Source organism: Panthera onca, chromosome C2, assembly GCF_046562875.1.
Source record: "Panthera onca isolate mPanOnc1 chromosome C2, mPanOnc1 haplotype 2, whole genome shotgun sequence".
NCBI classification, from domain to species: domain Eukaryota; kingdom Metazoa; phylum Chordata; class Mammalia; order Carnivora; family Felidae; genus Panthera; species Panthera onca.
In genome coordinates, this window is record NC_138347.1 from 151,060,480 (window position 1) to 151,074,957 (window position 14,478).

Below are 14,478 nucleotides of genomic sequence, written 5' to 3' on the forward strand. Positions count from 1 at the left end.
TAATAAAAGAAATCCCATCCGGTACTATCCTACATTGCCTAGATATTAAATAAGGCTTATGATGATTAAGCACCAGAAAAGTTAATTAAGAGGTAATTCCAGGGGAATGTACTGATCTCATAGAGCAGTGGTCTTCTACTGGATAACTAAGGAGGGGAAGGCAGTTACCAAAGTCGAAGCACTACACAGAGGCACCGCGACACACAGTCATGCTGCCTCCAGCCCATCCCACTTCAGCCCTCATCCACCGAGACCTTTCTCTCAACACTGAAGGGACACTCATTTTCACTTCACCTTCAGGACCTGCCCTATCATGGGATACCCGCCTGGTAAAAAGCACAGGAAACCAGGGCAAGATGTTTGCCACTTACTTTTCATCATTGGATGGGACCACCATAAAACCTTAACAATATTAAACCAAAGGGTAGGGTCTATAAAAATATAGAACTAACAAGAATGTTGTCATAAATTATGGTGGTCATCCGAGCAATTACGCCCAAAAGTTTAATGAGCTCTATAGCTCATCCATATCAGAGAAAATCTCTAGAGCATGAAGATTGCTTTACATCCCTAAACATGGTCTCAGTCGTGGGTGTCCCAGATGGGTCAAGAGTCAAGGTCATCAGAAATAAGAGTGCTTATATGGGCACTCCATTATCGTGTCTTTAAGCACAGCACTGTTCCAGAGCCAACAAGTATCTCATTTAATTTTTTGAAAGCTATTTGTCTTTGCTGATTAAATTGACATATCTAAAACACAAAAGAAGTTTGCTAATTCCCATCTCTATAAAATCCAAACATCTGAGATGTCAGATATGAATTTCTAGGAGAGAGTCTCGGCAGGGTTCGTATGACAAAATTTTTATTCTGGAACAAAGTATATAGGGCTTGTTGTTTCTTATATTAGTGGTGGTCCTTTCTGCCTTCCAAGCCAGACAAATGAGATCAAAGGAAACTCCAGTGACATGGCTCTCGTTTGTTATTCTGACCTCCACTTAACCCCCATTTCCTATTCTGAATGCACAGAGAGGTACTAACTTCATGGGGCTGCTATCACTGTTATGTTGTAGGTGGAACTGACCTCCATTTGCTTAATTGACAATAAACAGAGAACCGTGCCAAACAGCACTTGCCATAAAGATCTTAACACAGGGCGTGTTCCCCTGGATGCGGTCCACAAGTTTCAGAAGAAGCAAATATGAAAGGTTTCCCCAGTGAGCAAAAAATGGGCAGGCAGCTGGCACTACCCTCTGGAAACCAACTTGATGGCATGTCCCATAGCCTGGAAAAGTTTCATCTCACACATTTAAGCCAGTCATTCTGTTTTCAGGAATGGATTTTAAGGAAAAAAGACTGGGAAGATGACAAAATTTCATTATATACAAGGATATTTGTTGCAACATTCTTTATAGTATAAAAATCATAAATATCCCAAATATCAATCAAGGAAGGGTTAACTAGATTAAGAAGCAAGTAGGGCACCTGAGTGGCTCATTCGGTTAAGCATCCGACTCTTGATTTCAGCTCAGGTCATGATCTCACAGTTGGTAGATCGAGCCCTGCGTCAGGCTTCGCACTCGGCATGGAGCCTGCTTACGATTCTGTCTCTGTCTCCCTCTGCCCCTCCCCCCTTTATCTGGCGCATGCACACCCTCTCTCTCAACCTCGCTCTCAAGCATGCGTATGATATGATGTGATGTAATATGACACTGCAATATCACATGGCATAGCCATATCTGACAACATAGGACACTGCTTAATATAATATTAACATGAGAAAACATTACATAGAATGCCAACTTGCTTTTTAACAATCTGGCTACTGTATACACACATGCACGTACTTGCGTATATATGTATGCATGTATGTGTGTAAACTTGCACACAATTTTTAGAAGACTACAATTCCCCCATAATAGCACTTTTCGCACTGAACTGATAGAGGACTCTTCTGTTTTGCTCTCCCTCCTCCCTCCTCTGCCTTTTGCATACCCCTCTAAACACACACGCACACACACACACAGTGATGCCCAGGCAGACACAGTAAGTTATGTGGGGGCAGGATGTTGTCTGTCCTGCTCACAAACTCTTCCCCAGAATACAGCAATGCAAACCATGCAGCTCAGTAAATACCCATTAAAGGCAATAACTGGTAATAAATGCTGAATATCTAGAAGGCAACTCACCACTGTTTTCTGAAGTGGTTATTTCTAAAGTGTGCAATTATGCAAAATTTTAAGTTTCTTTTTTTAATGTTTATTTATTTTTGATAAAGGGGGGATGGGAGGGGCACAGAGAGAGGGAGACAGAGAACCCCAATCAGGCTCCACACTGTCAGTGCAGAGCCTGACATGGGGCTTGAACCCATGAACCGTGAGATCGTGACCTGAGCTGAAATCAAGAGTCAGATGCTTAACCAACTGAGCCATCCAGGCACCCCTTCTTTAAGTTTCTATACCCTTTTCTTAGTTTTGTATGCTGTCACATGTTTGTAATCAGAAAACATTTTTAAATAAATGAATTTTAATAGATGAAATTATATTTATTTGCCGCCTAATACATTTCTATTCCCTTGTTTGGTTTACTAAACACATAAGTGCACAAAATGAATAATGGTCTCATTATCTATCCAAGTAGAACAGAACATTGAGCATTAAGAAGAATAAAAGGATTCATTTTGTCTCTGTTAAGACAAGAAATGGGGTCTAATAATCCATAAATCTGATAGAAAATAAAACAGACCTTGAAAAGAGAACAAAGCCAAGAACACATCCTCATTGTTGGCAAAAAATCTAACATAACATTCACAATTTTTTTACTGTATTATCTACTTAAAGAGAGCTGTGGTTTGAACAATACAATTCAATGTTCCTTTGGAAAACAGAGAACAATATCTTTCCACAACACTGCCTTTTCCTTCATAGGGTCCTTACCCACCTTACAAAGGGGACTTAGAAGTTTCAAATGTTACCTAAGACCTTCCTTCTGACTTTTTTCATTTAAACACATGTTCATCGTAAAAAAATCTTCAAATACAATAAAGTATAAAGGAAAACTATTCATAATACCACCAAGAAATAGCAATGATGTTATTTTGTGTATTTCCATGCAGACCTGTGTATATATGATTCAGCTATATGAAAATATACACACTTACAAAATGTATACTTTAGCATATATATTTTATTGATATATATAATCTACTATTATACACATATTATACATATTTTACTTCCCAGGTCCTTAGCATCCCTGTCTATCTTTAAAAGAGGGAGACTAGGGCACTCGGGTGGCTCAGTCGGTTATGCATCTGACTTGATTTCAGCTCATGGCTCATGACATTAAGCCCTGCATCAGGCTCTGCACTGACTACATGGATCCTGCTTGGGATTCTCTCTCTCCCTCCCTCTCTGCCTCTCCCCTGCTCGCATGCTCTCTGTCAAAATAAATAACTAAAACTTCAAAAAAAAAAGAGGGAGACTAATAAGAATGAGCAGACATAGACTGATAAATTACATATATATAGTGTGTATAGTGAATTTGAGTCATGTGTTTGCATACACAGCAATGTATATATGTGCAGATATATGTACATATGCATAATTACTGATACATCCATTTATACACACACAGATTATAACCTCCTTAATTCTACTTCTGGAATAGGTCCCATTTTATTAATATAGATTCATTTCCTTATTGGAACACTGGCTGCTTTCACTCATTTCACTGTAGTACCCTGCCATTAATTGTTACATGATGGTTCTGTGATTTTTAAACACAATGATTGCAGAGCTTCAAATGATTACAGTTCTACATTATTTTCCCCAAATGCAAGCAGCAAAAACATGAAAGGAAAACAATCTTTTTAGATATAAGCGATTTTTTTTCCTTTACAAAACTAACGTAAGCAATTTGCAAAAAATTCCACGAAATACAAAAGAGACTACAAAACCCTAGGCACTGTCCTGTCAACCTAAAACAATCACTATGAGCCATTTGTTTCTTCTTGCTAGCTTAAAGACACATGTTCAGGTGCACGGGCGTGCTTTATTAGATGTAATTTCAATGGTCGTAACATTTTAGATCTTGCTTTTTTTTTTTTTTTAAACTACTCCTTGCCTATTTGTCATGTCTGGTCCATTTCCCACAGTCTCCACGAACGTCTGCAGAAAGAACCCTCTCATGCAAAAATGTTGCCCGCTCTGGCTGTTTCCGTTTTCTCGCTGGTCGCTCTTTTCCTGCTGTCTGACAGAACTGGCCTCTTCCCTCAGAGGTTGGCCAGCAAAGACAAAGAGTGAACCACAAGTCAGCCGCTTTTGGGGCTCGCTGGGAAATTCATTAATGGGATTTGGAATTTTAAATGTGAAACCAAAGTGCGATTTGGGGTGCAGCGTGCAGCTTTTCTGGGTCCAGAAATTACATTTTGAGGTTGGTTTGACAATCGAATGGCCGACGACAGAGCTTGGTTAAAATATCTGAGGCGGGGGCCCACAGAAGCTGACTGAGTTATTGGTGTGGTGGCTGGCCAGGGCTGACCAACATGGGTCATCACAGGAAAGGAAGCATCTCCTGGGAGGAAGGAAGATCGTGAGGGTGGGGTGGGGGGCATGAAGCCCGGAGCCAGCTGTAAGGGTACAAACACCAGCTTCCCCACTTGGGAGGTATGGAGTATCAGACACCTCTCTGTGCCTCAGCTTTCTCCTCCGTTACCTAGTGGCCACCAGAACGGCTAATATTACGAGAGAAAATACAAGTTCTGATGAGGATAATCAGAACCTTTAGAGGTGCGAACTGGCGCAAAACCGTTTGACAATATCTTCCCTGGCAATACACTCATGCTTCTGACAGGAAATCCCACTCCTTGGTGTGTCCGTAACAGAAACCCATCCACGTGGCCTCATCAAGACAGAGTGCTCACGGTGGATGTATCTGCAAGGACCCCAACTAGGCACTATGCAGATGCCCACGCAGACAGTCGAATACACTGAATACTATGGGACAGTGAGAATACACAATCTACAATTACACGTATCATGTGGATGAATCTCGAAACAATATTGAGCAAAAGAAGCCACACTCAGAAGAGAACATATACTCTATGAGTCTATCGCTCAAAAGGAGGCCAAACTGATCCTGCCACTAGAGGCACAGATTGGCCTTCTCTTTGAGCATTAGTGACTAGAAGGGGGAAGAGTGGCTTCTGGAAGCTGGTCACGTACGTCCTGCTTCTCGATCCGGATGCTTGTTACACGGGGGCATTCAGTGTCAAAGTTGGTGCCAAGCTCCCGTGTCTTCTCCCAGCACAGAGACCACGGTTTAACTAAAGGTGGCTGGCTGCTGCTTCTCTGTGCCCTCATCCTTAATTTCTTCTTCTTCTCATTTGGATCCTATTCTCTCTCTCTCTTTGTAATTCTATCTCTGATTTAATTCACTGCAGTTCTAAATTATCCCTCTTCCTCCCCCAAAAGCTCCTACCTATCATATATACAGAAGGAGGTTAATTCTCCCCTGGTGACAATTCAGGGAAACCTAATACTCTCTCGGCATCACTAACACGTAATTCACTATTGTCGTGGAAGGTAGAGCCAGCAGTGGCCGTAATGTACCAGTTAACCTACCATTAGTTGTTTTCATTTTTCTTATTAAATCGTATCTTTCAGGCCTTCAAGCATTTTGCAGCTCATATTTGAGCCCCTTTCATTAGCTCTTTTCATTTGGGCTCATGCACGGAGGTCTAAGAGAGGCCACACTGGATGTGACTGGACAAACTCCAGTCCCTCTGAATGATGACGAGCCTTGAATACATAAATACTGGGCGGTCCACATCACAGAGACCAGTTGGACCTGAGGATAAAGAGCAGGCGCGAGTTGGAACTCCGATGCAGAGGCTTCACCCCAGCCTGAGATGCTGTTCAGGTGTGCCCCGGCACAGAGAAAGCACACTGGGAATGTGCACACCGTTTTCCCACTCAGAAATGACGAGGTGAAGGACACGGGTACAATGTACCAGATTTCCGCCTCAGAAACCTTGGTGTAAATAAAAGTGTCAGAGGCCCCGACTCCTAAGAAAAGAGTACTCAGTGAGAGCGGCATAGCAGTCATACGGAACAACCTTGCCGTCGTCCCGGCAAACACACATCTTGCCCCAAGTATGCTGAAGGCGGCCTTGTCTGTCTTTGGAAGATGAACACACCGACGTCAGGCCGCTGTTACCGGGAAAGCGGCCAGATTCATGCACCTGATGTTAAATATCCTGGCTGGAAAAGGAATCCTCAGCATGGGCGGACGTTAACGCAACCACGGCCAGTCGTGCCAGGCAGCGATCTGACAGACAAGGGCAGGAACAAAGGACAGGTCTGGTCTGCAATGACCTTTTCAAACTATCTGTTGATCCCTTAGGCTAAACTGTCCATTCTTAATGGTGCAAGCCAAGAAAAGCGCAGCACGGTTTGACAGAAGGAACCGCAAGGCTCTAGTCTCTCTTTCTGCAGTTTACTCCTGGGGTCTGTGCAAAAACGCATGCAAAATGCTAACACCTCGGACAGATCATCTCCAACGTGAGGATGAAAACGTCTTGCCTGTAGGCAAGGGACAGGCTGCCCGTGATCTCCTGAAGGCCCTTCTAAGATCCAGTGGTGGAAGCACCAGATGATTTCACCTGGGCTGGAGCACGGTGGCCAGGTGTTAAGGTTTGGAGGGACAGGCAGGTCTGGGCTTGACCACCGGTGGAGCTGAGTGACTTTGTGTCAGTGACTTTTCTTCCTCCAGTTGTAAATTAGGGACAATAATGCCTAACCTCACACAACTGAAGTAAGGACTAAATTAGGCCAAGTGCATAAAGTGCTGAATAAAGCCAGACCACAAATGCAGGCGGGCTTCAGGTTCAAGGGTGTGGAGAATGACAACCTGAATATGGTTCAGTTACTTAACTTCAGAGCAAAGGAGACATATACATATCATATACATTTATATATATATGGTTAAATATAAATCACAAATGCTTAAGAGAGTGCTTAGAGCCCTGGGAAGAATCTGCCAGAAGTCCTCATCTGCCATGATGTAAACATATGCCTACATGCTGCTGTTACAGGATCTGCCTTCTGGTTCTTCCTGCCCTTCCCATCTCCAGAGTTTCACTGCGAAACACCTGGCTGTGCGCTCAGACATGGCCAATGTGAATGTCCCAGAGAGACCTCTTTGTTCGAAGATCGGCAGCCCACCCCACCACATCGTGCTGGCTTTCTGGAGACAGCGGGGCTCCCAGGTTATGCTCATGCCTCAGCCATCTGATTGACCTTCAGTGGCCGTCTCTCGCTCCTTCCTGTCTCCGTCTAGCTCCACGAATCCCCAGCGCTCCTCTGTAGAGGCTGCACTGGCCATACTGTGGTTCCGTGGTTCTGTCTCCTCCTATGAGGGGACTGTAGCTAGCTAGCTAGTGTTCCCAAACTCCCCAAAGATAATGTGATTCAGAATGAGAAGCCAGAATTCTTGGCATTCTTGGGAAAGCTCAAAATCGTAAGTTTCTTGAAAACTTACTTCACCATACTCACTTCTTCATACCCTCTCGTCTTTACTACAGATACCTAAAAACTGTTTAAGGAAAACAAATATTCTGTTTAGTAGAGCTTACAAAGGACTGTGGTCTACGCCAAATATTCAAACACTGGAAAACAAGAGTGAACGTTACATGGTGGTACATGAATAATGAAATATTTGATCTCCTAGCAAAGTTAACAATTCCACACGGCTTTAATGTTGAAATGGCCAAAAGGACTTCTTTTGTTTCAAAAACTTGTATCTTGAAATATCACTCACGGAATTTGACTAAAGTACACTATGACTACACACTTTTAATATTTATTCCATTTGCAAACAATGACTTGGGTTCACAGCAGCCAGGGCTATAGACCCACACTTGTAACACGGAAAGAGACGTAAGCAAGAATGACCACTTAGACCATGATTGCTTCTCTCCTGACTGCTCTGTCCTGTTCCCAGAAATGTTGACCTTCACCTTCAACATCGTGTGTCCGTGGCTTTTGTCCCTGCCCTTGCTTGACATCAGTGGATTCCTTCAAACTAATTAACATCTCTCCATTGATTGGTAAGCTTCATTTCTCACAGAAAAATTCTAACACTTCCTCCTATTGTCATGAGGCCTCTACCGATTTTTCTAGGGATTTGGGAAAGTGTGCAAACACCCTGAGTCATGCTGGGAAGGAATCCCCACGTGGAGACACATGCCAAGACTCCCAGTGGGGATGTCCGGCCTCCTGCTCTCCTCATTGTTTCCCACACAGCTATTTCCCCAACACTCTGGCTCACCTCCCCACCCTGAAACTGCAGGAAGGCTCCTGCCCTCTTCCTAACTCCTGGGCTGTATTCGACAGTCCACTCAGCTCATGAATGTGTTTTATGCTTTAACTCCACCGTTCTCTGAGCGCCGACTGTCTGTGATTTACAGAATCCCTTCTTGCCTTGTGCCCCAGCAGCTCCCCGCCTTTGACAACTGTCACTCCAACTGCGCACACCCCTGTCGGAGACTTTCCAGTCCCTCGAGGCCCGCTTTATGGCTGCCTCACCCTGTGATTCCTGTCCAAGCACTGTTAAAAGAATTCTAAACTGAGGGTTGGGGGCTGGGGCAGAAAAGCATAAGGAACACGATCTGAACTCAGGACGCGTGGTGTTCTAGAGAGGGAGCTGTGTGTCCAGGCAAAGAGCTCAGCCCCAGATCCCCTATCCCAGTTAATGCCTGAGCACAGAGCAATACCAGTAGAGACAGGGATGTTGTCATTGACACACAAGTCAGGGGAGTGAAACAAAACATCACCCGTCATAGAAGGAGGAAAGGGATCAGCCTGAGAACGGGAGAAGGAAGCACAAGTTGGGGGTTTCTCTCTCTCTTTTTTTTAAAGGTCATCTCATTTGTATTCACTGCATATTTTTATTATCCACATCTTGGGTAACACACCAATCCCATCCAGTGTCTGGCCCTTTAACCACATAAACACATAATAACCACCTGACAAAGACCTTGTTCAGTCATTGCCTTGGAACCTTCCCACTTGTATTTAACATGTTCTCACTCAGACCCTGTCTCTGGACAACTTTAAACTCAACCTTTTATCCAGACGTTCCTGCCTCATGATGTCTGGGTTCATTCTCCATCACAGAGGTATCCCTGTCACCTGGTTCTTGGCTTTTTCAAAATGACTTTTGCCACTTTAGCTTAGAAGAGAGGCAGTTTCTACCTGCTCTGCCCACTTCTTTGGTGGGGCAACTTTCAGATTACATGTAGCTACAGTCTCAGTGATGGAGCCTTCATCTGAATTACACCTGAATAACGGAGTGTTCTATCACTTCCTCTGACCCTCAACTCCTGGCTGATGCCTCGCTGGAGACTGCTAACACCTCTCATCTGTGAGCGCGACTCTGACTTTTAGAAACAATAAGAACACCTCAGGTACTGCTGCTCTCTGCTTCTTCTCCAGCCGGACTCCAGAGCTAGGTTCTTTATCCTGAATCACGTCCTCAGATCCTGCAGCCCAGCACACCGAGGCATGCAAAAGAAAGAAGAAAAGCAACACTCTTCCATTCCCTCTGGCCCAGTCTCGTCCTTCCCTGAGCCGTCTGCTGCTGCCTGGGCTGTGGTGATCCCGTCTGCCTGGCACTCCAGTTCGGGCTGTCCTCCTCCAGCTCCGAGCCTGGGCTCCAGGCTCACCGCAGCAACCTGGGCGTGGCTCTCACTCATCCTGCTTCCTGAGGCCCGTCTCAAGGGTGACCTTACACCCTACCTCCAGAAACACAGACGTGACGAGGAAAGTCTATGACTTCTGGTAGTTCCGTCCTCCTCGCTCCAGGCTTGCAGAGCTCACGCATCCCTAGAAGACTCCACACGCCACACTGCGGTCGCGTGCCTGCTTCCCCGGGAGGCCAGAGCCTGTGTACTTTCAGGCACAGCAAGGGATCAGGTGCATGGCCACAGCATCCAGGGATGTTGGCTGAACTGCATCCTTAGAGAAGACAAAGGTATTAGGTACTGCCATATCACAGCATTAGCCAGTGTATGGTAGGACAGGGTAATCCACTGGTTCTCCAACTTTTCTCCAACACACAGTGCTGAGTGTCACCCCCTGAGTTTCTGAGTCAATAGTGTGCAGCAGGAGAATTTCATTTCCAACAAGTTCCCAGATGGTTCTGATGTTGCTCTCTAGGTTCCGATAAAACTTCACATACAATAACACGTGGCGGTCCAGATTTGGCCCGTGGGTCCATCGTTTGCCAATCTCTGCACGAGAAGGTTCCTAATGCTGAGCTATTAACTTTTCAGTGATGGTTGATCAGGCAAGAAATTAAAAAGCTAAGAGTTCATACTGCTGCCTCTAGATTCATGCAGTTTGCCAGAGGGTCACTTATTCTAAAGTAGTTCTACAGATTCTGTGCATTCTGTCCTTGTTTAAAATCTGGTCTACGTATTTTTAGAGGTAACACCATTCATGCAAATGTAACTTTAAATTTTATATGCAGATTATGGTTGCTTTAACATATCCAATTCAGAAGCTTGGGCCAATGCTCTGAGGAAATGCAAGCGCACGGCTAGGAAGTGAGGCCTGAGGGTCTGGTCCCTGACGCTGGGCACTGTCAGTGCCTAATACACAGACCCCAGGGGTGGAGAGCAGCCTCAGTGCCGTTAGTCACAAGAGTGGAGGGAGGACCGAGTGAGCTCTCAGGATCAACTGCGGGACTCTCTGACCTCTTCTGGCCCTGCACACACTAGGTCTGCAGACACTGACGGGGAGAGCTAAGACTTGCTCTGAGGGCACAGACTGATGGACAAAGTTACCAATTTCCAATTTGGAGGCATCTTCCAACTCATGTTCTTCTCCATGGTGGCTCTTTATACCCTAGCGCTGGACTCTTTCCACAGTAACCTACTGCCTCTCCATGGTTGACTGTGGTGTTGGGTTTTTTCTAGATCTTTCCTGATTATCTGTCTAGTTGTTCTGTTAACTGTTCAGAGAGGTTGTTGAAGTTTCCATCTCTAATTGTTGACTGGACGATTTCTGGTTTCAGTTCTACCTGCTTTTCTCTACCTATTTTCAAGGTCTGTTGTTTGGTACATGCACATTTAAGATTCCTACATCTTCTTGGTACATCAACCCTTTTTTATGTAATGCCTTCTTCCTCTGTCTCTGGTGATTTTCTTTGCTCTGCAATATAGCTTATCCATTATAATATAGCCACTCCTGGTTCTTTTTTAATGTTTATTTATTTTTGAGAAAGAGAGAGAGACACACAGAGCATGAGCAGGGGAGGGGCAGAGAGAGATGGGGACACAAAATTCAAAGCAGACTCCAGGCTCTGAGTTGTCAGCACAGAGCCTGAGGCAGGGCTCGAACTCAGGTGAGGTGAGATCATTACATGAGCCAAAGTCGGACGCTTAACTGACTGAACCAACCAGGTGCGCCCCCTGTTGCTTTTTGTTTTTTATTAAGTTTTGCATGATATATCTTTTTTCATATTTTCACTTTCAACCAGCCTCTATTGTTATGTTTAAGGCAGGTTTCTTATAGACAGCATATCTTTGGGATGTGTCTTTTTATCCACTTTGCTAATTTGTGTCTTTAATTGGTTGGTGTATGTAGGCCATTTATATTTAACGTAATTATTGATATGTTAGGGCTTAAATTTGCTATTTTTTTTTTTCTGTTTATTCTCTTGATTCTCTATTTTCTTTGTCCTGTCTTCCTACAGGTTACTTGGGCATTTTTTTAGAATTTCATTTTGATTTATCTAATGTTTTTAGAATGTTATCTGTATAACTTTTATAGTGGTTAGTAGGTATGACATTTTATATATACAAAACATAGTACCGTCTACTAACGTAGTCATTTTTACCAGCGCAGGTGAAATATATTAATCTTATCTCCCTTTAAGTCCTTTTACCCTGTTTACAACATAATTGCCTTAAATATTTCCTCTACATACATTTAGCATCACATCAGACAATGGCATAATTTTGCTTCAACTGTGAAGCATAATTTAAAAAACATATTTACCAGGGAATAAAAAATATTGTATTTGCTCCTATTTTTGCTTATCAAATTCCTCTTTTCTGATGTTTTCAATGTACTTCTTTTGTCACTTCATTTCTGCTTAAAGAACTTTCTTTAGCCAGTCTTTAGTTTTTCTTCACCTAAAAATGTCTTGATTTTTCTCTTCATCCCTGAAGACTGTCTCCACTGTGTATTAGATTCTGGGTTGACAGTTCTCTCAGCAGCTAAAAAAATAATAATAATAGTACCACTTCTTTCTGGCCTACACAGTTTCTGTTGAGAAATCTGCTGTCATTCTCATTGTTTTTCCCTTGTATGTAAGGTGCCATTTTCCTCTGGCTGTTTTCAAGATTTTTTCTTTTCTTAATTTAGAAGAGCGTGTCTTTGAGTTCACCCTGTTTTAAATTCTATCCGTTTCTTAAGTCTGTAGGCTTGTGTTTCTTTCTTGACAACTTTGGGAAGTTTTCAACTATTGTTTCCTCAAGTACTTTTTCAGCCCTCTTTCACCTGAAACTCTGATAACACGAATGTAAGATACCATATGATAGTCCCACAGGCCACTAAGGCTCTGTTCCTTTTTTTGTTTCATTTCACTGTCTCCTGTTGTTCACATTTGGTAAGTTCTATTGTTGTATCTTCCGGCTCATTGATTCTTTCCTCTACTCTTCCATTCTGTTCTTGAGCTTCGGTTACTATATTTTTCAGTTCAAAAATTTCCATTTTGTTCTTCATCATACCTTCTATTTCTTTGCTCAAACTTTCTACTCCTTTGTTGAGGCTTTTCGTTTTGTTTTGTCTGCTTGTTTCTAACATGTTCAAAATTGCTGGCTGAGCCATTTGTATCAAGGCTGCTTCCAAATACTGCCTATTCCCATCCTATCTGTCATCTCAGCGTGGGCATCTACTGATTGTCCACTTGCATTCAGTTTGAGATGTTCCTGGTTCTTGGTATGCAATTTTTTTTTGTTTACTGAAGCCTGTACATGTTTGTATTATGTTCTAAGACTCTAGGTCTTATTTAAGCCTGTTTTAGCTGGCTTTCTCTGACACCAGTGTGGCATTGTTGCTGCCAGATAGGGGGAGAAGTGTAGGCTCCCCACTGGTTTCTGTTGACACCCGGGGAGGAGGCTCCTCATTACTGCTGGGTAGGAACTGCAGCCCCCCCAAATGGTCTTCAGTAACTCCATAGGGCAGATGGCCTCATTATCTCTGCCAATGTTGGAAGTTTTGAGTCTTCCCTAGTCCTTCACTGACACCACCATGGCAGGGATGGGGAGAAGCACTTTGTTTCTGCCGGGTGCAGGTAGAAGTCTGGCTCCCTACAGGGCCCCGTTTACACCACAAGAGAGGTGGGGGCTTGTTAGTGGCCACTGAAGCTAAGAGCTTCAGCTCCCTACCTGGCCTTCTCTGGGTGGGGCTGGGAGCCCCAGATCCTCTTCTTGGGTGTTTGGATCGAGGAGAGCAGTTGTTGTCTACAAGTTTTCAGTCTTGTTCAGCTACTCCTTTCCTGGTTCTTTGGCTTTTGTTGGATGGTCTTGTTTGTTTGGGGGTGGCGGGGTGGGGGGGGTTGAGGCTCTTTTTGTCTATGACCATTGCATTTCCAGGCTGCCAGATATTTTACTTCCAAATCTCAGATTTATATGAGGCACAAAGAACGCCCAGGGAACTTGCCACTGTGTCATTCTTCCGTTCCAGGGGCACTGAGCCAGTCTGCCTTCTTCCACCTACCTTTCACAGTCTCCTTCCATTTGTCTAGATATAGTGTCCGGCGTTTTTAGTTGTACTTAGCAGAAGGAATAGGGAGAAGTACCTCTGTTCCACTTCCCAGAAGCAGAAATCAGCCAGCTGTTGGCATTTGTACAACGTACCTAGAGCTGGGCTGTAATATCCCATGTGAATATGCACGAGCTTCATAATGAAGGATGCAAATTCATTTCTCAATTTTCAAAATCAAATGCCTTAAAAAACAAATTTATTTTAAATCATGATTATTTGTATTTCAACAATACAGTGGGCTTAACTTAAATATTCCCTTGAAAGTAGGTGGGGGTCGTGGAGTGTAGCTCTCCTGACATTTAAGTGAATGCCTAACTGCACTGCAAAACAAAGACTAAACAAGAGACACGCTGTCATGATTGAGGGAACAGGATGAGACTGCCAGTATCACTCACTGTGTTGCTTTATGTAACACGCTTAACTCCCAGGGACTTAGATTCCTCATTTATAAATCGAGCGGGCTATGCTTGAATTCAGGACTGATGTTTACATCCTATTTTAGCTCTTAAACCCGTCATTTGCTCTAGAATATTTTCTCTCTACTTCAGAGAAGAAACGAAGGTTTGACAATGTCAGTTTTAGGGACAGGCTTCTCAATGTAAAGCTTTTCCAACCAGAGGCATCCTTTGCTGTCCCCAATAAT

The 14,478-nt window shown here is 43.6% G+C and overlaps 1 protein-coding gene across 4 annotated transcripts in view; it reads right to left on the bottom strand.

Moving 5' to 3' along the window:
• MYRIP (myosin VIIA and Rab interacting protein) overlaps positions 1 to 14,478 on the bottom strand; it is a 370,438-nt gene that overhangs the window by 282,429 nt on the left and 73,531 nt on the right. The window lies entirely within an intron of this gene.